Here is a 25,692-nt window from a genome sequence, read left to right on the forward strand (position 1 = left end):
TCAAAAATATGTATTGTGTCCTAATGCAATCTGTATAGAGAGAAAGCAATCACTATTGTCTTTATAAGTTAATAAACAAGAAATTCATGACTAAATATTGTGACATATATATACACATTATGTATTTATGTATATTGATTTCCTTTAAACCAATTATCTCCAGTTTTTTTAATTCTACACCCTATCAGTAAATAAATTTTGAGCACACACATTTTAAATGATTTAATTTATTTTATTAGTTAATTTAGTATTTAATTAATAATTTTTATGTATAAATTATATACATAAAATACTAAATAAATATATAATATTTATTTTAAAATATAAAATTAGAGATTTTTAAATGATGGGATAAAAATTTAACATGAATAAGGGCTCTAAGATTTTCCCACGCTCCAGGGACGCATCTGGTCCACTCTCAGGACTATAAGCCTGAGTGTGCTTGGAGTGTACTGCTTTAAATATCTGAACCTATCAAAAGGAAAAGGGACAACTGGAAGTGCCTTGTACAATTTTAAGCCACATTCACTGAATTCTTCATTTTAAACATTCTGTCATTTATTAGTGATTTTCACACAACAGAAATTTAAGCCTTATGTTATTCATTACTTAGAAAGTAAACAATAATGATAAAGCTTCTTTTGATCAGAGAATTCACAAGTGTGATTTTAAAATTGCCTTCCCTACATGCTAATAAGAAAGAACACAATTCAATTTAATTGCTTTCAAAATTTAGAGAACACCCAGATCAACTTATGGCCTTATATTGTCCTTATTTATAAAGACCAACTTAGTTGCAGAGCTAAGGTTTTCCCAAGATGGTTTATCGATTAACTAGGGATCCTAGCATGAAATAAATAAAATGTTTTCTGGATCATTCTGCCAAGAGTGAATGCTGCTGGTAAAATTATATAACAAAGATTCTAACAAGACCAAGACACGGCTTCTTTCCTCAAGAATCTTATGAATGATTGAAGACAGCACACACATAAGACCTTAAATTCAATGAAATGTGTTATGAATATCTATTACATGAATAAGTGGAAGATATTTAATTTTAAATTATGGAAAGCTATCTGAGATGGATATTGAAGAAGAGTAGACTTTTCACAGGTAGCAGGTAGTAGCAGAGTCTTCCAGGCAGGTGACACAACATGAAAAGAGGCACAAAGACCAGAAATTGTATGTGAGTTAGGAATGGGCTGGCTGCAAAAGTCAGAGAAGTATATTGACAATGGCTTAAAGAGTAATATTAATAAAAATAGCTATAATTTTTGAACATCTACTACATATCAAGCATAGGACAGATACTATGTATCCATTATTTAAATCCTCAAAAAACTATGAGGTTCTAGTTATTCTTATTTCCTAGGCAGGAATATCTGAGGCTCAGAGAGGTTAAGTAATTTGTTCAAGGTCGGTGACACAAAAGGTATGTCACACAACTATCACATGACAAAGCCAAGATTCAAACCCTGAACACCTTTCAACACTCTTGCTGCCTCTTCTAATAATTTGGTTCTAATTTTAAAATTCAAGATGGTATTTTTGTGTTTCCAGGGACAGCTTCATCTTCCATAATCCATCACAAATCCTAGTATTTAATCATAATCAAGGATTCACTATTCCTTGAACATACCTTAAACTTTCCTTGTTCAAGTTTTTGCTTCTTTCCCCAATACTTTTCCCTTGAAGGCACGCCTGAGAACATATTTTCTCCTTTCAGTGCTCGCTTTGGATTGTATTTCCTCCAAAAATCTTCCCTCATCTTTTCAATCAGAACTGCTTCCTCTGCAGTTCTAAAGTACTTTTAAAAAAATATTGGTCTTATGGTATGTTTTCTCATTAATGCCTCAACTTGATTAAAAAAACAATTTTTAGACGTTGCTTGCTTCCAGAAAAACAGGGGCTTTAATCATGAAGCAAATAAGAAAGTGGGACACATTTCATTTTAGATGTTTACACATGTAACCTTCTGACTCTCTAACTCAGGCTGGGAAGACATTTTCAGTAAAGACCCAGAGAATAAACATTGTAGGTTTTCTTGGCCATATGGTCTCTCTCCTAACCACTCAACTCTGCCATTTTTAGTGCAAAAGCAGCCATAAACCACATGTAAATGAATGGTGTGACTGTGTCCCAATAAAACTTTTGTTTACAAAAGTATGTGGCAGGCTCTAGTTTGCTGACCCCTGCTCTAAATTTTAAGGTCATGTGGTTGATTGCTTTACTCGTTATCAGTATTCACTGTCCTCCCTGGAAGAAGTGTATACTTCCTCACACATTACATGAAATGTATTAATGATTAATGATTTGGCTAGTGAACTATAAGTGAGTCTGACATATGTCACTTATAGGCAGAAACTTTGAGAACCAATTTGTGCTTTGTCACACTTTCTTTCCTTGGGCCACACCAGCAGGCAAATTTCCATTTAAAAGCTGCTCCATCAGTCTAGGTCCTGGGGTGAATATGATGTGGGGCAGAGATACAGTCATCTTACACAGGACATATAGCAAGAGAGAGTACACTGATGTCATCAACCTAGAGGATTCCATTTGATGCTGTACCATAGCCTAGCCTTTCCCAGCTAATATAGCTCCTTAAATTTAGGGACTGCAATTTAACTTATTCAGTGGTGTGTTTTCTCCCCCAAATAGCAGAGTAGGCATGCAAAATGTTGAATAAATGGATAAATGCCTATTATAGGAAACCATGAATGGGGTAGTAGAATTACCAGGTAGACACAATTATAATACTTTAGGTGAAATGTATAAAAATTTTTAATTAGAGCAATAGTATTAGAAATAGACACAAGTTATGAGAGCATGAAAAACTGGGGAGTTATGACAGCCAACAAAGTGTTTTATTGTTTAAACTAGTTTGAATTGAGTTATTACCCGCAGGCAAAAACATTCTAACTGCAAGGAAAATCATGGGTTTCATAAGAGGTGCTGGGTGGATAGCTATGAAGAACAATGGCTAAATTCACTGCAAGCAAGGGTCTCAAGATATATATCACACTATTTCTAAGGGATAGCTTGTGTTGAGTTGCAATCTGATTTTCTGATCTTAAGAGGTACAGATTCTATGGGAAGTGTGGCCAGAGGGGGTTGACTTAAGTTGGTGATGCTTACCTACGCCAGAGGGAACCGACTGGACCGAGGCCAATGGACTGAATAAAAGTGAAACCCAAAATTGAGTCTACCTATTCATTGTGGTGCCAGCAGCTCTAATAGCTATCAACAATGACAGGTCCAGTAGTGGTATTGCTATTATTTCAAATAAATCTGTTCACTTGACCTGTGTAAAATACTTCCTTGCATCCTCTATAATCCCCAGAGATATGAGCCACTCACTCCCACAGCCTAAACATACTAGCAGACATACTTTGTTAAGAAATATGCAGGAATTTTTTTTTTTTTTAAGCAGCCGTAGAGCTATGTTTGTGAGAATTTTGTGCATAGGTGCCAAAGATGGGTAACTTCTGGCCATATTCTATTTAACTCAATAGAACCATACCAAGCTCCCATTCTAAAAAATTTTAGGTACATCCATCCTTCTGAAATATTCAGTTCCTCTTCAATACACGGGGCAATTGGCATAAAAAGATTTCCTAATGCTACTTAATTTCACATCTAAGTTTGTGTCCCGATTTCATTCTTACCCTGAATAGCGCATGTGTATAGGTTCATGATTATCTGAATGGCTTAGTTCAAAACAGTGGCAGGAGTTAATTGTGTAGATCTTACACCTACAACTTTCTGAGAGAGGGCACAGTGCAAATAACTCCTTTGTTAGAAAATAATTTCAGGGAGAGAAGCTCATTCAGTATATGAAGAAACCTTACATATCAACTAGTCCAGATCCTCACCAATATCCAGTGAATGCTTGGATCAACTCTATGTTAACCTGTAAAAGATTTTCTAGTTCACATTTGAACAAACTGAGGGATTAGAAATATTTGAGAAAACTATTTTTGATCCATTCTAATCTTCAGGCAGTTCTTCCTTGTATTGAACTGCTATCTGCCTTCTGCAGTTTCCAACTAATTGTTCAAATCTTTCAAATAAGTATAATTAGTTCCATATTGCAGGGAATTTTTCTCAGCTTCCAGGTTCTTAAAAGTACCCTGATATTTTCTCTTACATTACAAGGGAAATGTAAATGATTAAATGAAGATTCTGTGGGGTGAGGATGGTGAAAGAAGGGTACAAAAGCTAACTAGAAAGCCCAAAGTAAGAAAAGAATTTTATCTTCTTCAAGTTCTATATACATCTAAAGAGGAAGATTCCTAAAATGCATTCCCTGTATCAAATTTTAATTCAGTTAGCAGGGGCTTCCCTGGTGGCGCAGTGGTTGAGAATCTGCCTGCCAATGCAGGGGACACGGGTTCGAGCCCTGGTCTGGGAAGATCCCACATGCCGCGGAGCAACTGGACCCGTGAGCCACAACTACTGAGCCTGTGCGTCTGGAGCCTGTGCTCCGCAACAGGAGAGGCCGCGATAGTGAGAGGCCCGTGAACCGTGATGAAGAGTGGCCCCTGCTCGCCGCAACTAGAGAAAGCCCTCGCAAAGAAACGAAGACCCAACACAGCCAAAAATATAAATAAATAAATAAATAAATAAAAATTAAAAAAAAAAGAAGTTAGCAAGCTTATTTTTCAATTCCTTTAGAAGTCATCTGCTTCCAGTTATTTCTTTCCAGAACAATTATAATTAATTGCTTGTCATTATATTCCTAAACTGTGTTAATAGATGCCTATCTTTTTAAAGGCTAAATGCAGTCATGAAACAAAATTTCTAATTAGTTTTACAGCTTTGGAGAGATGCATCAGTATTTGAATTGTGCAGGTGTATATTTGCTTATCTGCTTCTTTTCTCTTCAAAAGAAGTATTCTATGAGATCTGTTCAGAATTTCTAAAAGGTTACTGCAAAACTTATTATAATACTCTACAAATGTCATAGTGAAATCTACTATTGCTAAATTTTTTAAATTTTTTCTCCAAACTCTCAGTGTTCTTGAGCTATAAATATTTTAAGGTACTTTTCATTCTATAGCTTATAGTCTAGTTATTTTTGACAAGGTCTAAAATGCAAGTTTCTCCAAGAGCAGGATTCATCTTCATTCTTCTTTATACCCCTCAAAAACAAAACTTTGTTCTCAATGAGTATTAAGTGGACGAGTGTGAAATTCGAGTATATCCTCCTTGAGGTTAAATCTCTAGGGCTGGGAAAAGCTTGTATCTAAAGAAACATTATAGGGCTGCAAAAATATTTTATGAATACCAAAAATCTCACTGAGACAAGAATTCTTCAGCAGGAGAGAGGTCAGCCTTGAGATTGCTCCAGCTTCCTTTCTGCCCATTTCCTCACCCCATCCCCTGACCAAATGAGACCTCAAGCTAGAAGTTCTGTCCTCCCTCTTCCTCCAGGCCAAGGCAAGAGGGCTGAACTGCTTGCACACTGATTACTGACTCCACTGCATTTTTTATGGGTGGAGCTTTCAAGGGGGCTTTGATTTTCCTTTTCCTAATTTTCCTCCTTCTACACTTGGAAAGTGGTAAGGGCTCCAGCTTTCTCTCCTCCCTTCCCTCCCCTCCCCATTCTCTCTCTTTCTCTCTCTCTCTCTCTCTCTCTCACACACACACACACACACACACACACACACACACACACACTTTACCTCTGTCCCTCTCCTGCTCAGCAGGAGACTCTGCCCTGGTCTCAGAGGGGTGCCTGCCTGGTGGTCTAGGCCTACTCAGTGCTGGGCAAATACAGCAAATGCTCTTTTCTGCTTCTTGTCTCCATGCTTTCCTGGGCTGGCAGGTGTAGCCTTTTGTTTTGTAAAGATGGTCATTGCCTAATATTAAACCTGAGCTCAGTAGGATGGCACCCACTCACATATCTAACTGGGGTGAAAGTTCTACTAAATCCCAGTGTAATTTACTAGACTTTGCCAATGGCTTTTGGGGCAGAGACTTAATTTATAATAAAGTGTTATTTTGTTTAACTAGTCATTGTTCTCTTCAGTTATCACCTTCCAGAAAATTGTCGGAGGTATTTTTCTGGGGAAGGATTCTGGTATTCCTGAGTCCAACGGCCAAAATACAAATTTTTTTAAAGATTTAATCTTATTTATTTTTGGCTGCGTTGGGTCTTCGTCGCTGCACGCGGGCTTTCTCTAGTTGTGGCGAGCAGGGGCTACTCTTCGTTGTGGTGCGTGAGCTTCTCCTTGCATTGGCTTCTCTTGTTGCAGAGCACGGGGTCTAGGCACGCAGGCTTCAGTAGTTGTGGTGCATGGACTCAGTAGTTGTGGCATGCTGGCTCTAGAGTGCAGGCTCAGTAGTTGTGGCTCACAGGCTTAGTTGCTCCTTGGCATATGGGATCTTCCCAGACCAGGGATGGAATCTGTGTCCTCTGCACTGGCAGGCAGATTCTTACCCACTGTGCCACCAGGTAAGTCCCCAAAATACCATTTTAATAGCATGCCAATCTTACTCTACTCTCAATATTATAGTACGTGTTTGCATATATACATACAAATATGCTGACAGATTTCGTATTAAACATTAAATTGAATTTTACCTAAGTAAAAATCTATAATCAAAACAATATCTTGATTAAGTTCTATAGATCCCACTATTACAGATTCTCAATCTACTGCCAATCTGGTCAGAGACAGTTAATGATATTCTCTCTGCCTATTGTATAACACAGAAAGTTAATAACACAGCAAAGCTTTGTTGTGCAAATTAAGGATTAAAGTAAGGAACCAATATGAATGTACATTTATCTCACACAGAGCTGTGAAATTCAAGCAAATAGCTGAATATTGGTCTGTATTGTTCAGAAGAATTATGGCTTCTCTCTTTAGCTTTTTAAAATAAAAATAAAGACAAAGCAATTGATCACTAGGTAAAAAGATCTAGGATGCTTTTCAAATGAATTTATATTAAGTATCCACAGGGTATATCACCATCAGTTTTTAGAAGTAAAACTCATTTTGATGAAAAACTGTTTTAAAAGGGTCATTTATTTTGCTTTTGCAAGCACACACCTGTTCAATGACTAGATATATTTCCCTTGCTTTTAAAACCATTATCTGTCTAAAACACATTTTTAAAAAGCTGTGTGGTTTTTCTCTCAGTAAATTATCATGGATAAACATAGAAAATGGCCCACTGGTGAGAGGAAATAAAGTTATAAAAAGCAAATGAATTTTATCATGCATTATTATTCTAAGTTTTGGGTGAAGGTTTATGCATATCCCACACTTAACTCTCCACAGATCTTTAACCTACACAAAAGAGCACATGTAATCTACCTCTGATTTAAAAGCTGTAACAGTGGGCGGTTCACTAGATAATAATCCGATATTTTATAATATTCTTAGGGCAGCTAACATTTATTAAGCAGCCACAATATGCCAGACTTTATGCCAGGATTTTGAGATCCCATGCTACCACATGTGTAACTTCTACCCCATCATATTTTTAAAATGTAATTCTAGCAGTAGATAAGATTTTGGGATTTGAGGATCCTCATATTGGCGCTTCAGTCTACAAATTGTCTCTTAGGATTTTTTTTTTTTTTTTTTTGCATTTGGGCCTTCAGGTCCAACTGGGAGCAGATATTCTTCTCCCCTGAATCTTGACTGGGGCAGAGTGGAAAGGAGAGAGAAGGAAGTAGGTGTGGTATAAGCACAATTGGACATATACCGGGTGTGATGGTTAATTTTATGTCAACTTGACTGGGTCATGGTGCTCAGATACTAGGCCAATCATTATTTTAGATGTTTCTGTGAAGGTGTTTTTTTTTTTTTTTCTGGATGAAATTAATATTAAAATCAATGGACTCTGAGTAAAGCAGATTACTGGCTACAATGTGGGTGGGCCTCATCCAATCAGTTGAAGGCTTGAATGGAACAAAAGACCACCTGCTCTACTCTCCCCCTCCCACCCCCACCCCACCTACCCACCTCCCAAAATTCTGCCAGCAGGTGGGCTTCAGACTGGAGCTGCAACATTGGCTGTTCCCTGGGTCTACAGCCTGCCAGATCACCCTGCAGATTTTGGACTTGCCAGCCTCCACAATTGCATGAGCCAATTCCTTAATAATAAATACATAAATACCTTATCAATAAGTAAGTAAATAAATACACACACACACCCTATTGGTTCTGTTTCTCTGAAGAACCCTAATATACCAGGTAACCAGCCTATGATGTGTATTTCTTGTTTGCTTCCAATTCTCTCTGAGCCCTCTACCCACCAGCTCAGGAAAGTGGTCATCATTTTTGTTTTTACTATAATTTCTGTGTGGTTGGAAATGACTCCTTCAACATATCCTTAATCCTTTCTCTCCTGTGGTTCCCTTATACGCCATGCCTGAGTCCATCGACATTTGACTTTTGATACTTAAAGATTTTGGAATTCAGAAAACTCTTTTGCCTAGTTCTTGCCATTGAAAGTCTAGTTTTTAAAACTATTACTTTTCTATATACTTTTTAAAGTTTATCTTGAAAATCAAGGCTGAACACTGATTTCTTTTGTCCATGGTTTTTATCTGCCTACCCTAAAGCAATGGATGCTTCATCATTTATGCTAAGAAAGCAAAAGCAAAATAATTCATGAAAAATTTTTGGTCCATGAGCTAATATTTGTAAATATTTTCACTCTACAAGAGAGTGGCATAAATGTGATTCTCAGTCCTGGCTTTACTTTGGAATGATCTGGGGACCTTCAAAACTATTAATGCCCTAGCTCCATCCCCCAGAGATTTCAAACAGGTCTATGTGAAGTTCAGGTGTCACTATTTTTGCTAAGCTCCTTGGGTGATTCTAATGTGCAACCAGGGGTGGGAACTGCTGGTGTCAAGGAAAGGCTATGGGACTGGGCTCCAATGCCTGTTTTGCCATGGACTAGCTCTGAGACCTGGAGGGATGCACTTCATCTATCTGGGTCCAGTTTACTCATATGCAAAATGTGGAGTTGAGTTTCAAGGTCTTCAATGAACTGTCCAACACTAACATTCTATAAATCCATCATTGTGAGAACTAAAAGGGTGACCTTGTTCAGTGAGTGATTAGAGTATCACAAAAAGGGTTAGTGTATTCACACAAATAAGGTTTCTACTTTGCTTTGAAGTAACATACTATGACTAAAAGAACTCAATGCTCCTTTTAATACAATGGTCTTTCCCTCTTGTAGACTCAGATTGTTTAGGGACCAACATCAATTCAGAAGCTCTGCCTTATGCAGCTCCACACCCTCTGTTGCTCAGCTAAGTTCAACGGCATAAGCCTCAAATATTTTCTATGTTGAAAGTATGTGCCTCAAAAAAAGTGGAGAAATTGTCCCACTCTCACATATTTTGAAAATGTGGACTGTGTACAAGGAATTTCAAGTGGTGCATTAAATAACACTGAACTGCGTGGTAGATTCTTTCTCTTTTTAATTCCATTTTATTTCTCTTGGTTAGTCAAGAAAAAAAATCTTAGTTTATGCTGGGATATCATTTTTTGCATTCAAACTTATAATTAATATTCAATCGGTGTCTTTTACTTTCTCAATTTGAAAGAGGAATATAATTTCTCTATTGTCTTTCACTTTACCTTTCCTCCCCTTTCCACCTCCCAACAGCTGTCCCTGTTAGGATATCTTTATTACATAGCTAATATTTGCTAATATATTTTAAGAGAGAGGTGGTAAATTTCAGATTCAAAGTTTCATGCAGGGAACAGTTTATTTAGCTAATATGTAATAAATGTAGTTTCACTCTAAAATATGTTATATATATGCAGGGGATTTCTATTTAAATAGATATCAAGCTCCCTTTTAAAGTTCTTTTATACAAGTAAAGAAGAATTTACTTCACTGTCATGCAAAGATTCAGATGAAATTATTGAGAAAACGTTTATTTGGGAAAAGATGCATGAAAGTCAGATCTCAATTGGACTGTCTGATCAAATAAAAATTACAGAGAAAATTACCAAGGTTATGCTATTTGGGAACTGAAATATTTTATTTTTTCATTGGCTGGGTCTTCACGTAAAGGTGGAGATGATAGCGTCTTTTTTTCAATTGGTTGAATAATAGATGTTGATTGGCCATGTCTTACTATTCTACCTTATCAGTAATTACATTAATTATGAATGAATTAAATACCCAATCAAAAGGCAGATAATCTTTTTAAAGGGTCCAACTGTATGTGTCTATATGAGATACACTTTAGATTCAAAGATACAAGTAGATGGAAAGTAAAAGGATAGTAATAGATTTAATATGCAAGCAGTAACCCAAAGAGAACTGGAATGGCTACACTAATACAAGAAAAAATAGACTTTAAGACAAAAATTGCTCCCAGAGACAAAGAATAGAATGACTTTTTATAATAAAAACAAAGTCAATCCATCAGGACCTGTATTAATACTAAAGGAGTTTTTTTTTTTTTGAGGAGTTACATATTCTGATACCGTCTATCTAGTTATATGTAATGTTTACTCTCCAAAGAAGTCCATTATTTTCATTCAAATTATTTTTAGAGAATGGGGGTCTTAGGTAAGGTTCTGGTACTTTGGCCTAAAGACTTTATTGGCATACCCACCAGTATGTAGCCACATAATCTGATTTACATAGAACCCAGAAGGCTTATAGAAGACAACCTGAACCTAGTTTCTACTGAGGGACAAGAGACCCTAGACTGGAGAGAATCCCAGTGGAATCCCTGAAAGAATAATCCCCCGGCCTGGTAGATCAGATTTGGCAGTGTAGTCTGTACCAGGGAAAACTGCAGCAGCCCAAAAGTAAGGGTGGAGTAGCCAGGACGTGGGTCTGTGTGGAAAGTCTGTAAGAAGGCTCTCAGTAGAGACCTAAACGTCTCCACTAGGCAATGTTATCCCTCTTCTCTGAGAGAAGAAAGTGAACAGTGTAGTATTATTTAACCAACTGGAAAAAAAGGTAAGTTAGACTCTGAGACTGGGTGGGAAAATGGAGGAGAGAACAGATTATCCAGAGGCACCAGAGGTCAAGTAGGAGAAGGGCCATGATGAGAGGCCTGAGTAAAGCCTGAGCCAGCCAGCCGGAAGCTCACAGCAAGAGCAGATGCCTGAGCAGAGGAAAGGCGGATGCACCGGAAGGCATTCAAATTGGATTTGAAAAGAGTCTTTTGGGGGAACCCAAAAGAAAGATTCAAAAGGACTAGAAATGCCAAAAAAGTCTAGAAAATTACACAATGTTTAAGGAAGGCCATTTCTCACTGAAAGCTACTGATTGACATAGCAGCCTTAGGCGTAAACTGCAAAATGAACTCATGAGAGAAATTGAGTACCCATTACTATGAAGCAATGTATCTGTGTATGCTGTGTAAAACATTTCTTCATAACTCATTGTAGGCAATCTTCATAACTTGTCCATGAGGTGATATTATTCCCATTACATGACTCAGGAAGCCGATACTCAGGGTCACTTCGAGTGACTTTCTTGAGATCACCCAGCTGGTAAGTGTGGGTGCTGGCTCAATCCCAGGTCTTAGGACCCCCAAACCAATGCTCTTGCTACATCACCTCCAGTCTTCATATCTTTCACTATAAATCTACCAGGACCCCATTTTATAGACATTTTCCAGGAGCCCAGTGTGTGTTTTCATCAATCACAATGGACTTCACAATAGGCCTAGTAAAAAACTGATCACATGCTGCCTAGAAGGCAAGATTGCCTTCACCTGTGTTCTACACCTAAATTTCATCCTCCTCATCCCGATATATGTAAAGCCTGGACGCTGCCATTCCCTACTGGCATATCATCTCAGTAGCAGACGTATTTCAAACCTACAAAAGTGCAGTATCTGGAGAGATGCATTTCACATTAGGGTGACCAGAGGGAGGCAGGAGAGAAAGGTGCATGTGTGTGTGGTTGGCGTTGACTCAAGATGAAATGTGGGGGAATAGGGCTTGTTATTCTCTAATCTACAGAACAGAACAAAAAATTAGAACTAGGATTTGTTTCAGAATCTCTAAATACCAGTATTTCTGCTTAATGGATCATTAAGCTAGGATCTGGCACCCTACACCTGCACTAATCATCAGGACATCATGAGTATTCCTTTTTTCATGAGCATAAGAGTTAGAGAGAACCACATCTGTTGGCAGAATAAACCTTCACAGGATTCAAGAGTTTGTAAAATGAGTAAATGAATCAGACTTTTTTTTTTTTTTAACTACAGAGAAACTTACTGTTGGAGAACAAAAAAGTAAAATGGGGCAGTAATTTGTACGTAGCTATAGTTCTTGATAGAATATTTTTCTCCACTAAAATGCCATTTTTAAAGTTGTTGTGCCACTATACCAAGATATCTCAAAAGACTAAATGCGTCACTTTCAGTGACAGAGTCAAATGGTGCCCTGGAATGTAAAATTTACTATTCCAGGAAGAGAACAAAAGAGACACATATTTAAGATTTTTAAATTATAGTCATCTACAGCAGTATCATCACCACCACCACCATCATCATCACCATCACCATCATCATCATCATCAACAAGGACTATCTAGGCACATACAACAGAGAGGAAAAAAAAACTGGATTTACCAAAAAAAAAAAAAGAATGACAAAGGGGAATGCTCTTGGCAAAGAAAGTAATCAATACTAAATGACACATTCTTTATTAATGCTATTTTAATCTTTCTAGAAATTAAACAGAGGGGAGCCAAGCAAGATAGAACAAAAGGCAAAGGTGAACAGAACAAGAGTAATTTCTTATGTGATAAATGTATATCCATAATTCTAAAACAAACATGCCCCATTCCTCATTTTCCACCTCTAAAAATAACCTATGGAAATTTCATTTAGCTGATGTGCTTCATCAAGGTCATCACCTACTTCATGGAAAATTGTTCAATTACATGACTTGTTGTAACAGTCTGTAGAGACTGTCGTTCTAAGCTCCTAGTTTCCATTTTGGGCTTTGGTCTCATCTTCCATTGGAAAACATGTTGTATTTGATTCCTTGCATGGAAAAATTAAATATCATTTAAAATATCTCAGATCTCAGACAAAGAAACAAGCCTGGCATCTTGTTGAAGATCTGTAAAAAGCTGAGACCAAACTGGTTTCTTACACAGTAGAAAGAGTTAAGAGTTTGTTCCATAACTCAAGCATTCTTGGTAGAACTTTCCCCCTGGATAACCATGGAGCATGTATAGTTGTTGTTTACAATAAGCTTCCTTATTGTCATATAATAAAGGAAATAGTCCAGAATTTAACATACCTTTAGCTTATTCACAATTTTTACTAATTAGCTTGCTGTTTAGTTCAGCTGACTTTTTTTTTCCCTTGAGGTAAGATTTCATTAATGTTGGAAACAGTGAGTTGATTTACATTCTGGCACAAACTCCTTAATCTGGGCAAGTATTCCGATTATTTTCCTGTCATTGAGGCTATGTCATCAGAATTTATTCCCAAACTAAAATTAAATTCTGAACCACATTTGCTGACAGAATAGTCACCATTATGTTCAAATCACACACACACACACACATATGTGTGTGTGTGTGTATATATATATAAAAAATTGTCACGTGGCAATATCTGTTCATTTATCAACTTGTAGTCAAAAATACTTTGCTAGCTCTATTTGTTCTGACTTGGTTTTCTATATCTTTCACCCATTCCTGAATAGGCTGTGGGGTCATTAGAAAGTACTTCAGCTACCTTCTTTGTGGCAGAGACACCCGAAATTTCCAAGCAAAAATCTTTACCACAGTCTTTTGCCTAAGCCTCAGCAATTGTATTTAGTGCTACATTATAGGTAACCCATACACCACTAATATTCATATGTGAAATAGAATGTTTATGTGTGAAATAGTGAACATATACTTCTGTCAGCTTTTCATTTCAATATTTTTTCTTTCAAACAGTTAAGCATATTTCTTTATGCCACGAATGTAAATCTTGCTTAAATGTTTATGATTTCATTACTTCTTAGCCAGTACATCTTCATAAGTAACACATCGAGGTTTTAGTACTTCTTCATCAACAATGGCCACAAAATTAAACACCATACATAAAACATCATTTTTCCAATTAAAACAAGTGTAAGTTTTCTGGTCCTCTTTTGTTAGTAATCACATATTTTATTGCTACATTCAGAAAAAAATGTCTTTTTTCTTGACAAAAAAAGAGAAAATTCAGTGAACTAGGCTCAGAAAAAAGTAATCTGTAAATTAGGGTTAAGTGTAAATAATATAAATTTTAATTATCAAATTTTGCTAACAACATTAAACTGTAAATTTTAAAATTCTGAATTAAAATGTAAAAAAACTAAAAATAACAAGTTGTAAATATCTAATACCCATTCTCAGATTTCTATACACCTTTGGGTTATAGCTGACAAAATATCTTTAAAATGTTACACATGACTAGTATGCAGCTGAACCACAAGCAAATCACCACCCAACTTCAACAGCATCTATATTGATCTACATCCTATTAAACAAGATGAGTTTGCTGATCATGAACTTGGATACTATGGCATGCCAACTGCTATGATGTTTTCTACATACTTACTCTCATTTTCTATACTTTCTTTGTATTATATTGTTTACAAACCAGTAATTAACAGTGCACACTGGCACTGAATGCAGAACCCACTTTGATACTTAATTATCTATCTATGGAGAAAGAGAGATTGAAAGACTTATTTTAAATCTCTAATTTGTATTATCACCTTTCATTATATGTTTTATTAAAAATCTTTGTATGAATCAGATTTTTTTTTAGCCATTCAATCCTAATGTTCTCTTTTATTTCTGGAAGTGTGTCCTTGTGTGATTTTCAGCTAACCCTTAGCAAGCCCCTAACCTCACCTCAGAACTTTTTTTAGTAAAACTAACGAAATCATTTATTACAAAATGGTTTTTTAAATAGAAAATCTGACTGTTCCAGCATCTCCTTTTCTCATCCTACATGAGAGAAACCAACATTACCTTCTTGAAGGTTTTTGAAGAAAGATCACACAGGACTCCTACAGAGGGGGGAGAGGAAAAGGTGCTGGCAGCCCTGGATTTCAAAGGGGAAGGAATTTGGAGGTTTTGTGAAAATTAGCATACACCTCACTCACTCACAATAACCACGGAAGGTAGCAAAACTGCAGGAGGTGTGATACAACAGTGAACCCAGGGAGCCTAGATACAAGACATCAAGGCTCTAAATTTGGCAGTCTCTGCTGTCAGAGCTTGGCACAGACCCAGCCCAGCAGATTGTCTCCAAGGCAGCATGCAGGTGTATCAGGAGAAGAAACCAGAGATCCCTTGCCAAATTTTCTGGACCTCATTAGATTCCCAGGACCTTTACACATCCTGGCAGAGGAGAGGGAAGGCCAGTGATGAATGATATTTCCTACTATTTTGGCCAGGTAGGGGCTCAGAGCAGAATTGTGATTTAGAGAAACAAAGAGCTACAGAATTTGCAAATTAATACCCACCACGCATTTGGATTTCTATAGAATGGCAGCTAGCAAACAAATTTCATATTCAGGAGATTTATAAAAGCTTTTTAATGTTGTTGGCTTTGTGAGAAGCAACTTCAACACATTCAACTCCTAGACAGATCTTCATGGTATTCATTCAATTATTTGTTCATTCATCAAAGTATATTGAATCTCTTTTATGTATTAGGAACTGTTTTAGGTGCCATGGATATAGCTGGGAACAAAAGAGACAACAGCTGCTGTGCCCCGTGGAACTTCCCTTTAGCCATTTAGACAATAAACTAAATAAACATAATCTGTAATACCTTAGAGAGTCATAAGTCCTAAGGAGAAAAATAAAGCACTAAAGGGGTACCTGAATTGTTAAGTATAGGTTTCAATTTTAAAGGGGTAATCAGGGAAGGAGTCTCTTAGAAGGAGACATTTGAACAAAGCCCTGAAGGAGGTAAGAAGGCGAGCAATATGGATATGTAGAGGGAAAGTAATCCAGGCACAGGGAACAGCACACAGAAATCCTGTATTTGGGGGGATGCTTGCCATGGTGGAGGAAATGTGCAGAGGCCACTGGGATGGGAGCAGAGTGAATAAGGCAAGAGAAACCAAAGATGAAACCCAAGAGGCAGTGGAAGGCCAGATCCCGCAGGGTCTTGTAAGCCAGTGGAAAGATTCTGGCTTTCACTCTGAGTGTGATGGGAGTGATTGGAGGGATTTGCGTGGAGGAGTGACATAATCTGACATATATTTTAAAGGGTCATTCTGGTGACCGCAAAAAGGATTTTTTTCCAGCAGAATCTAGCTGCATGGATTAGTATTCAAGGTGAAGTAATCACATGATGAAAGGAAGTTTCACTATTTAATTCCTGTTCTTCCTCTGTGTTGTATTAAATTCGTTCTCCTTCTAGCCTGATCCACCAATACTGTCATTATTAGCAGACACAAAAGCCATAATCTGTATTGCTGACAGGAGTGAATGAGGGAAGGCTTCCTAAAAAGCAACTATATTTACACTCTTTAATTGGTTTTTCAAGGACTTGGCTCTGAAAGAACTGCTACTATGGGACAATGACAAGTCCGGCAATGCCCTGGCAGGAAACATACCTCTAGGTTGCAGTGCTATTAGTATCCACTGATGTATGAGCGTACTGCTCACTAATTTCTCCTCTCTTATTTGAACAATAAAGTTACTAACCAAACGGAGCAAGTTATTCAAATAAATCTGGCATTTTCCTTCCCCTTTTTTCTCTCTTTTGGTAAATAGAAACACAAGTGTAGGTATTTAATTTCATTAATTGTATTTCTCAATAAGATTTCTCAAATTGTGCGTCGGAGGCAGCTAAAGGAGTGCTAAAGGGAAGTTTATTGCATTAAGTGCATTTATTAAAGAGGAAGAAAGACCTAAAATCAATAACCTATGCATCTCAAGAAGCTAGAAAAAATGAGGGTAAATTAAACGCAAGACAGATAGAACAAAGGAAACAATCAAGATCTAAGCAGAAATCAATGATATAGAAAATAGAAAAACAATAAAGAGAAACAAAGAAACCAAAAAGTTGGTTCTTTGAAATGTTCAACAAAATTGATAAAGCTTTAGCTATATTTACCAAGAATAAAAGTGAGAAGACATAAATTACCAAAATCAGGAATGAAAGAAAGAATATCACTGCAGACCTACAAAAATTAAAACCAGTATAAGGAAACATTATGAACAACCCTATGCACTAAATTAGACAATTTAGATGAAATGGGTAAATTCCTTAAAGAGGCACAAATTACCAAAACATATTCAAGAAGAAATAGAGTATCAGAACAGGTCTATAACAAGTAAGAAATTAAAATAGTAATTTAGAATTTTTCTCACAAAGAAAATCCCAGGCCCAGATGGCTTTACTGGTGAACTCTATCAAATATTAAGGAGAAATAATGCCAATCCATCCCAAACTCTTTCTGAAAATAAAGAAAAAACACTTTACTCAATGTGGGGACTGCTCAGTCAGGATACATCTCAATTTTGACCCAGGGACTACATCACTACTTAAGAGGTAAATGCCTCTCCCTTCTGATCTCATCAGTGTCATGAAAGAAAATACACTTCCACAGAGTGAAGTGCTCCCAAATTTCAGTGATATTAATGTATCATCTGGGTGGGTATAATTTCTGACCACTTAATGGTTCCTTCTTGAAACAGAGTGATGCTCAATACAACTTGTACTCTAGAACATTGCGGAGCACATAATCTATGTGCTGCGCAACAGGAGGGGCCACAACAGTGAGAGGCCCGTGTATCGCAAAAAAAAAACAAACAAAAAAAACAACAAAAAAAGATTTATAGTTCTTTAAACTTATATGAATTCCAGGAAATTGGAGGAAGGTTGGGAAGGAGGCTGAGAGCCTAAGTAACATAAACCATGCTATACACAAAACTGTCTGTCGGGTGATAAGTCTTTGCCATTGGACCAGCCCCACGCCTCCAACTCCTCTTCCCTTTAGGATGATTTATCTCCTATGAGGCACTTCATTCCTAATATAAATAGACTCCTGGTGAAGTTGTGCCACTTGTCCTCCAGACATGCCTAGTCATGTTTTAGCTCCAGCAGTGCACACAGCTGCAGATCAAACTGGCAGCCCAACTGCACACATAATCAGTTTGAATCTGAATTATCACCTCCTTGAACAAATCAATAACAGACTTGTTTGCCCTCCCTGAGGTTTTAAGACAAGTGTGGTCGAGGTCTTGCCATCTCAGTAAAAAAATTCAATTTTGTGTCATGAAGGATCTGACAAGTTAGATCCATTCAAGGCCTTTAATTCCACAAAGTTCTTGATTTGAAAAAGTTTTTCTGTACAAAGTTTCTGCTATGTGTCCTATGTGACTAAAATTTTAAAATTACATTTCTAGAATTTGCTTTATCTTGTTTCAACAAGCCATTCAAATATTTATATGGTAATATTTAAAGATCAAAATAGAAAGAAAAGTTTCAAACTTGATATCTTCTTTTCTGTTACACAATACAAAACCTGACAAAGTTCCCAGCACAGAATCTCCTAATGAATGATGCAAGACATGTGAGACAGGCCAGGCTCTTCTCTGGCTTGAGCAAGCTGCTAAAATCTTGCTTTTTGCCTTTTCATTACAGATGTTCCCTATGTGATAAGTTAACTCAGCTCTTCCAGGTTTAAAACACATTTCTCAAATTCTTCACTGGCAAATGTGTTACCCCTCCTAGTCTTGTGTGCCTATATATTGAATTTTATTTTGCCTCATTTTTGTATTGAATAGATTATCAACGACTACCATTTATTGAGAGCTAGGCATTGCTGTAAGACATTTTCTCTAATCTTCGTAACAACCAGATATTATTCTTCACATATAGCAACTGAGGTAACTGTGGCTGAAAAAATATCTTTGTTTGCCCAAGGTCACCCAACCAGAGAGTGTAAATTAAGGTTTAAAAAGTTTTTGCTAAACATCTCCTGGTCCCTGCGTGTCAGTGATACTTAATGCAATAACGTATGATGCTATTACAACACAGCTCTGGTTAGAGAGAAAGAGTGAAATTTTGTGGTTTAGTTAATTCTTTGGAAAGATGTTTTAAAAACCAACCTCCACACAGTTTCCTGTGTGCTTCTTACTGATAATGGCCTACATGAAGGGGAAACAATACTGTTAGCTCTCTCTGATGGATATGCACAAGGACAACTTGCACATGAAATTTTGCCCCATTTTAACTCCAACTGAAGCCAACCCTATTTGTTCTCGTTTGGCATCAGATTTTGATATATAGTCATGAATATGCTTTTATGTTTAGTAAAAATAAAGATGATGTTATAATGGTGGCAGTGACACAATATTGAATGTTGTACTCAGTGTTGCAGTAGAAGTATTGGAATATGAAAAAAAACAAAAAGGGCTACCATCAAAATTTTTAAATTGCAGAGACTTTACCCTTTACTAATATTTACCAAGTGGGAAGTCAATGATTAGGAGGAATAGAAAAATACACCAGGAAAAAATGTACTCAAAAATTATTTAAAAGGGAAATTAGACAAAACTAGCAGTAGTAGCAATGCTCTTGATTACTATTGTTTTTTAACTACTGATATTAATGCTATACAAATTCTCATGGGTGATTCTTTAATCATCAACTCTGTCCAATTGTTATTTTTATGACTATTTGACCTACATTTCAACTACAAAGATGATTAACATTTTGAGTAGACTTGACTATTGTCTGATGTTTAGGTTTAGACAAATGTATTTCACTTCAGGATATAATTTGTCACCAATTAATCTTTTTAATAAGTTTTTCTGCAAAAGTTATGTTTTTTGCTTTGCAAATATCAACCACGTATAACTTCTCAGGGAAGAAAATAGTAATAAAATGTGGAAATTAATTTGAAACAGGAGAAATATCAGAAATCATAGCTCTCAATGTCAGCTGTTGACTTTCAAGGAGACCCCCCAGAAGAACCAATTGCTAAAGCAAAGCTTATTTTATCAGATTTACTGCAATGAGGGAGAATATCACCTTGATACAAACTTAATAGTGTCCTTAGAAAAGAGAAGCCAGTGGAAAATAGTTGAAAGGTTTTGTGACTTAGGCTGGGAGAGTTTAGGTGGATATTGTAAAGGAGGAGGATTGATTGGGTTTGGGCAAAGTTTATGACATGAAAGCCTTGGATTGGAAGGCATAGTGATGTGAGGATGTAAAAGTATTGATGAGTAAAATATTAGTCTTCATAAGCAAGTTTTTAGTTGGTTCACCATCTTAGCTTGCAGTAACAGTAATTTCCTGGAGCAAATGGCTAAGTTATTTTTGCTTGATTGCAAAATTACTTTGCACAGGGAAAGAAAGTATGTTGGCTTCTGGTGGATTTGATTCTTTAACTCTGATACCATCATTGCCAACAAGCTGATGGACACTTAGCTGTAGCACTACTTTTGAGGATGTCTCCCCAGGCCCTGTTTCACCTACTCCGAGAACCATATATAAAAATGGTCCCAGAGTAATATTTCTATTTCACGCCCCTGCATTTGCCCTCTCTCCTTATCCTCCCACCCCACCTAATTGGATTATGGGTAGATATCTGGCCTAAGCCAGTCTATTCCTGACCCAACTATCTTGTCTCAAGTATTTGAAACTGGAATTTAGAGCACTTTGAAAATCTATTCTCTTTTCTTGATCTGACTACGTGTAAACTCCAGAGTATATATATAAACTGTTTATTAGTCTCAATTTATTTGTATATAAACATAATATTTAAAAAATAATTGGCTCCACTGGAGCCATGTGGGCATCCCTTTCTGGCTTGATAGTGGCTCTCTTGAATATATTTTGTCTAGAGTCCATAATCTTTTAGTCCCTTTTTATTGCTTAAATAGTCTCACTTTCGCATTTAAAGAGTCAGTACCAATTATTCTTAAAATTCAGCCTCATTATCTGATTTAATGCCTGCTTCCTTTTCCCCTTTGCAGGCTGTCTATTTCTCTTGGAGTTTAAAGAAAAGGTATAGTCTGCTCTTCCCACATTTCTCCCTTCACCTTCTCTGAGTTTTTTTCTCTCCTGTTGAGGAGGAGGAGAGTTAGGGGAGGGCATATATGATATCTCAGAGCCAGACGGCAGCCCTCTTTTGTTCTTTTTTTTTTTTTTTTGCGGTACGCGGGCCTCTCACTCTTGTGGTCTCTCCCATTGTGGAGCACAGGCTCCGGACGCGCAGGCTCAGCGGCCATGGCTCACGGGTCCAGCCGCTCCACAGCATGTGGGATCTTCCCAGACTGGGGCACGAACCCGTGTCCCCTGCATCGGCAGGTGGACTCTCAACCACTGCACCACCAGGGAAGCCCCTCTTTTGTTCTTTATCACTGCTGCTTAGCGCTGTCTGGCCAGTTAATTCCTGTAAGATGCCAGTGTCTAAATATAAGCTTTACCATGGGACACAGGCTTCCTCCTTCCCTTCCCTGGAGTAGAAGTTCTGACCTGGATTTGACCTCTTTCTCCAGTTCCTGCAAACTGTTCATCCTGCAACCTCATGCTGTTTAGTCCCAGTAAATGGCTCTGTAGGATTGGGAAACTGGTAAAATTGATCAAGCCCATGATCTTTTGGTGTCCAGTCCCTACAAGGGAATCCATTAACATGATTGTTAGAAAATGACAATTAGAAAACAACAATTAGAAAATTTAAAAAGGCATATATTTCCAAGAAAAAGGAAGCAAGACAGGAAACAGCAGTAGAAAGAGACAGCAAAAATTTTTCTCTAGAAATGAGATAATTCAAGCTGCAAAACCTCAGACAAGCATAAACTGGAGGTGTCACTCTGATGGGAAGGTTGCAGGGTGGGGATAAAAACAGAAGAATTTGTTGAAAGTATTTAGGTGTGGCACTTAACTCTCTGCATCCATTGCCACACCCAGCACAGCCAGGCATGGTACCCCTTACTTTCCTTAGCAGAGAACTCAAGGTGTAGTCTTGCAGAGATAAGACAGTAAATTCAAGAGCACCAGATATAGCCAAGGCAATATATGAGGCATGAAAGCATCATATTAAAAACAGGTATTAAGAGAAAGAGAGACACTCTGTATTAGTCTGCTTGGGCTGCCATAACAAAGTACCACAGACTGGGTAGCATAGACAACAGAAATTTATTATCTTACAGTGCTGTAGTGTATAAGTCCAAGATCAAGGTCTGGCAGGGTCGGTTTCTGGTGAGAGTTCTCTTCCTGGCTTACAGACAATCGCCTTCTCACTACATTCTCATATGGCAGAGAGAACAAGCTCTCTGATATCTCTTCTTATAAAGGAGTACACTAATCCTACAGTATCGGGGCCCCACACTTATGGCCTCATTTAACCTCAGTTACCTCCATAAAGGCCTTATCTCTAAGTATAGTCACATTGAGGATTGGTGCTTCAACATTAATTTTGGAGAGACACAAATGATTAATCTATAATACCCTCTAGCCCCTTTCATAGCATGTCTCTCAAAATATTGGCAGTAGACCCCAACCTCAAGGGGAAAGCAAGGTCGATTTTCTTCTGGGGAAACTGAGAAGCCTAATAAGAAATAGCGATAGATAAATACTTACATTTGGAGAACCCCTAAAGATCACCTTATAATAACCTCACCAGTAGATAAGTTTCACCTATGTATGCTGAATCAGTATTCTAGTGATTTTTTTCTTAAATATGAACAGATAGGAAAGAATTTTCAGGCATTTGGGCTTCTGATAAAAAACAAAGAAGCCAAAGCAAACAGTGAAACTCTAGGAAAGAGAGACAAATTAGGGAACAAAAAGAAATGTGAAAGAAAGAAAAAAAAAGGAATTAATTCCCCAGAGATATAAAGTAAAGCATAATGTTTATAAAACAAGAACAAGAGGACTTCCAGGGAAAATGGCAGAAGAGTAAGACGCGGAGATCACCTTCCTCCCCACAGATACACCAGAAATACAGCTACACGTGGAACAGCTCCTACAGAACACCTACTGAATGCTGGCAGAAGACCTCAGACCTCCCAAAAGGCAAGAAACTCCCCACGTACCTGGGTAGGGCAAAGCGGAGATTCCCGCACAGAGGATCGGTGCCGACCGGCACTCACCAGCCCGAGAGGCTTGTCTGCTCACCTGCTGGGGCGGGCAGCGCTGGAAGCTGAGGCTCGGGCTTCGGTCAGAGCGCAGGGAGAGGACTGGGGCTGGCGGCGAGAACTCAGCCTGAAGGGGGCTAATGCGCCACAGCTAGCCGGCAGGGAGTCCGGGAAAACTCTGGAGCAGCCGAAGAGGCAAGAGACTTTTTCTTCCCTCTTGGTTTCCTGGTGCGCGAGGAGAGGGGATTAAGAGCGCTGCTTAAAGGAGCTCCAGAGACGGGCGCGAGCCGGGCTAAAAGCGCGGACCCCAGAGACGGGCGTGGGATGCTGGGGCTGCTGCTGCCGCCGCCAAGAGGCCTGTGTGCAGGCGCAGGTCACTGTCCACGCCGCCCTTCCGGGAGCCTGTGCAGCCCGTCATTGCCGGGGTCCCGGGATCCAGCGAAGGGTTCCCTGGGAGAACGCACGGCGCGCCTCGGGCTGGTGTAATGTCACGCCGGCCTCTGCCGCTGCAGGCTCGCCCAGCACTCCGTGCCCCTCCTTCCCTTCCGGCCTGAGTGAGCCAGAGTCCCCGAAGCAGCTGCTCCTTTAACCGTGTCCTGTCTGAGCAAAGAACAGACACCCTCCGGCGACCTACACGCAGAGGCGGGGCCAAATCCAAAGCTGAGACCCAGGAGCTGTGAGAACAAAGAAGAGAAAGGGAAATCTCTCCCAGCAGCCTCAGAAGCAGGGATTAAAGCTCCACAATCAACTTGATGTACCCTGCATCTGTGGAATACATGAATAGACAACAAATCATCCCAAACTGAGGAGCCAGGAGTCAGTGCTGTGCCTCTGAGGTGGGAGAGCTAACTTCAGGACACTGGTCCACAAGAGACCTCCCAGCTCCACATAATATCAAATGGCGAAAATCTTCCAGAGATCTCCATCTCAACACCAGCACCCAGCTTCACTCAACGACCAGCAAGCTACAGTGCTGGACACCCTATGCCAAACAACTAGCAAGACAGGAACACAACGCCACCCATTAGCAGAGAGGCTGCCTAAAATCATAAAAAGTCCGCAGACACCCCAAAACACACCACCAGACATGGACCTGCCCACCAGAAAGACAAGATCCAGCCTCATCCACCAGAACACAGGCCTAGTCCCCTCCACCAGGAAGCCTACACAACCCACTAAACCAACCTTAGCCACTGGGGACAGACACCAAAAACAACGGGAACTACGAACCTGCAGCCTGCAAAAAGGAGACCCCAAACACAGTGACATAAGCAAAATGAGAAGACAGAAAAACACACAGCAGAAGGAGCAAGATAAAAACCCACCAGACCTAACAAATGAAGAGGTACTAGGCAGTCTATCTGAAAAAGAATTCAGAATAATGATAGTAAAGATGATCCAAGATTCTATTTCCAAGATCCAAAATCTTGGAAATAGAATAGACAAAATGCAAGAAACAGTTAACAAGGACCTAGAAGAAGTAAAGATGAATCAAGCATCAATTAAAAACACAATAAATGAAATGAAAAATACTCTAGATGGGATCAATAGCAGAATAACTGAGGCAGAAGAGCGGATAAGTGAGGTGGAAGATAAAATAGTGGAAATAACTGCTGCAGAGCAAAATAAAGAAAAAACAATGAAAAGAACAGAGGACAGTCTCAGAGACCTCTGGGACAACATCAAACGCACCAACATTCGAACTATAGGGGTTCCAGAAGAAGAAGAGAAAAAGAAAGGGACTGAGAAAATATTTGAAGAGATTATAGTTGAAAACTTCCCTAATATGGGAAAGGAAACAGTTAATCAAGTGCAGGAGGCACAGAGAGTTCCATACAGAATAAATCAAAGGAGAAATACGCCAAGACACATATTAAAAAAACTGTCAAAAATTAAACACAAAGAAATCATATTAAAAGCAGCAAGGGAAAAACAACAAATAACACACAAGGGAATCCCCATCAGGATAACAGCTGATCTCTCAGCAGAAACTCTACAAGCCAGAAGGGAGTGGCAGGACATAATTAAAGTGTTGAAGGAGAAAAACCTGCAACAAAGATTACTCTACCCAGCAAGGATCTCATTCAGATTTGATGGAGAAATTAAAATGTTTACAGACAAGAAAAAGCTGAGAGAGTTCAGCATCGCCAAACCAGCTTTACAACAAATGCTAAAGGAACTTCTCTAGGCAAGAAACACAGCAGAAGGAAAAGAGCTACAATAACGAACCCAAAACAATTAAGAAAATGGGAATAGGAACATACATATCAATAATTACCTTACATGTAAGTGGACTAAATGCTCCCACCAAAAGACACAGATTGGCTGAATGGATACAGAAACAAGACCCATATATATGCTGTCTACAAGAGACCCACTTCAGACCTAGAGACACATACAGACTGAAAGTAAGGGGATGGAAAAAGATATTCCATGCAAATGGAAACCAAAAGAAAGCTGGAGTAGCAATTCTCATATCAGACAAAATAGACTTTAAAATAAAGACTATTACAAGAGACAAAGAAGGACACCACATAATGATCAAGGGATCGATCCAAGAAGAAGATATGACAATTGTAAATATTTATGCACCAACATAGGAGCACCTCAATACATAAGACAAAT

At 38.3% G+C, this 25,692-nt stretch overlaps 1 long non-coding RNA gene across 1 annotated transcript in view; it reads right to left on the bottom strand.

Annotated features, from left to right (window-relative positions):
* Positions 1–23,515, bottom strand: part of LOC132491167 (uncharacterized) — a 74,291-nt gene extending 50,776 nt beyond the window's left edge. Inside the window, exon 1 of the long non-coding RNA XR_009532639.1 lies at positions 23,026–23,515. This is a non-coding gene — a long non-coding RNA (uncharacterized LOC132491167). The remainder of the gene's footprint in view (positions 1–23,025) is intronic.
* Between the last annotated feature and the right edge of the window lie 2,177 nt (positions 23,516–25,692).

The sequence above is a fragment of the Mesoplodon densirostris genome, chromosome 5 (assembly GCF_025265405.1).
Source record: "Mesoplodon densirostris isolate mMesDen1 chromosome 5, mMesDen1 primary haplotype, whole genome shotgun sequence".
Classification (NCBI taxonomy): Eukaryota; Metazoa; Chordata; class Mammalia; order Artiodactyla; family Ziphiidae; genus Mesoplodon; species Mesoplodon densirostris.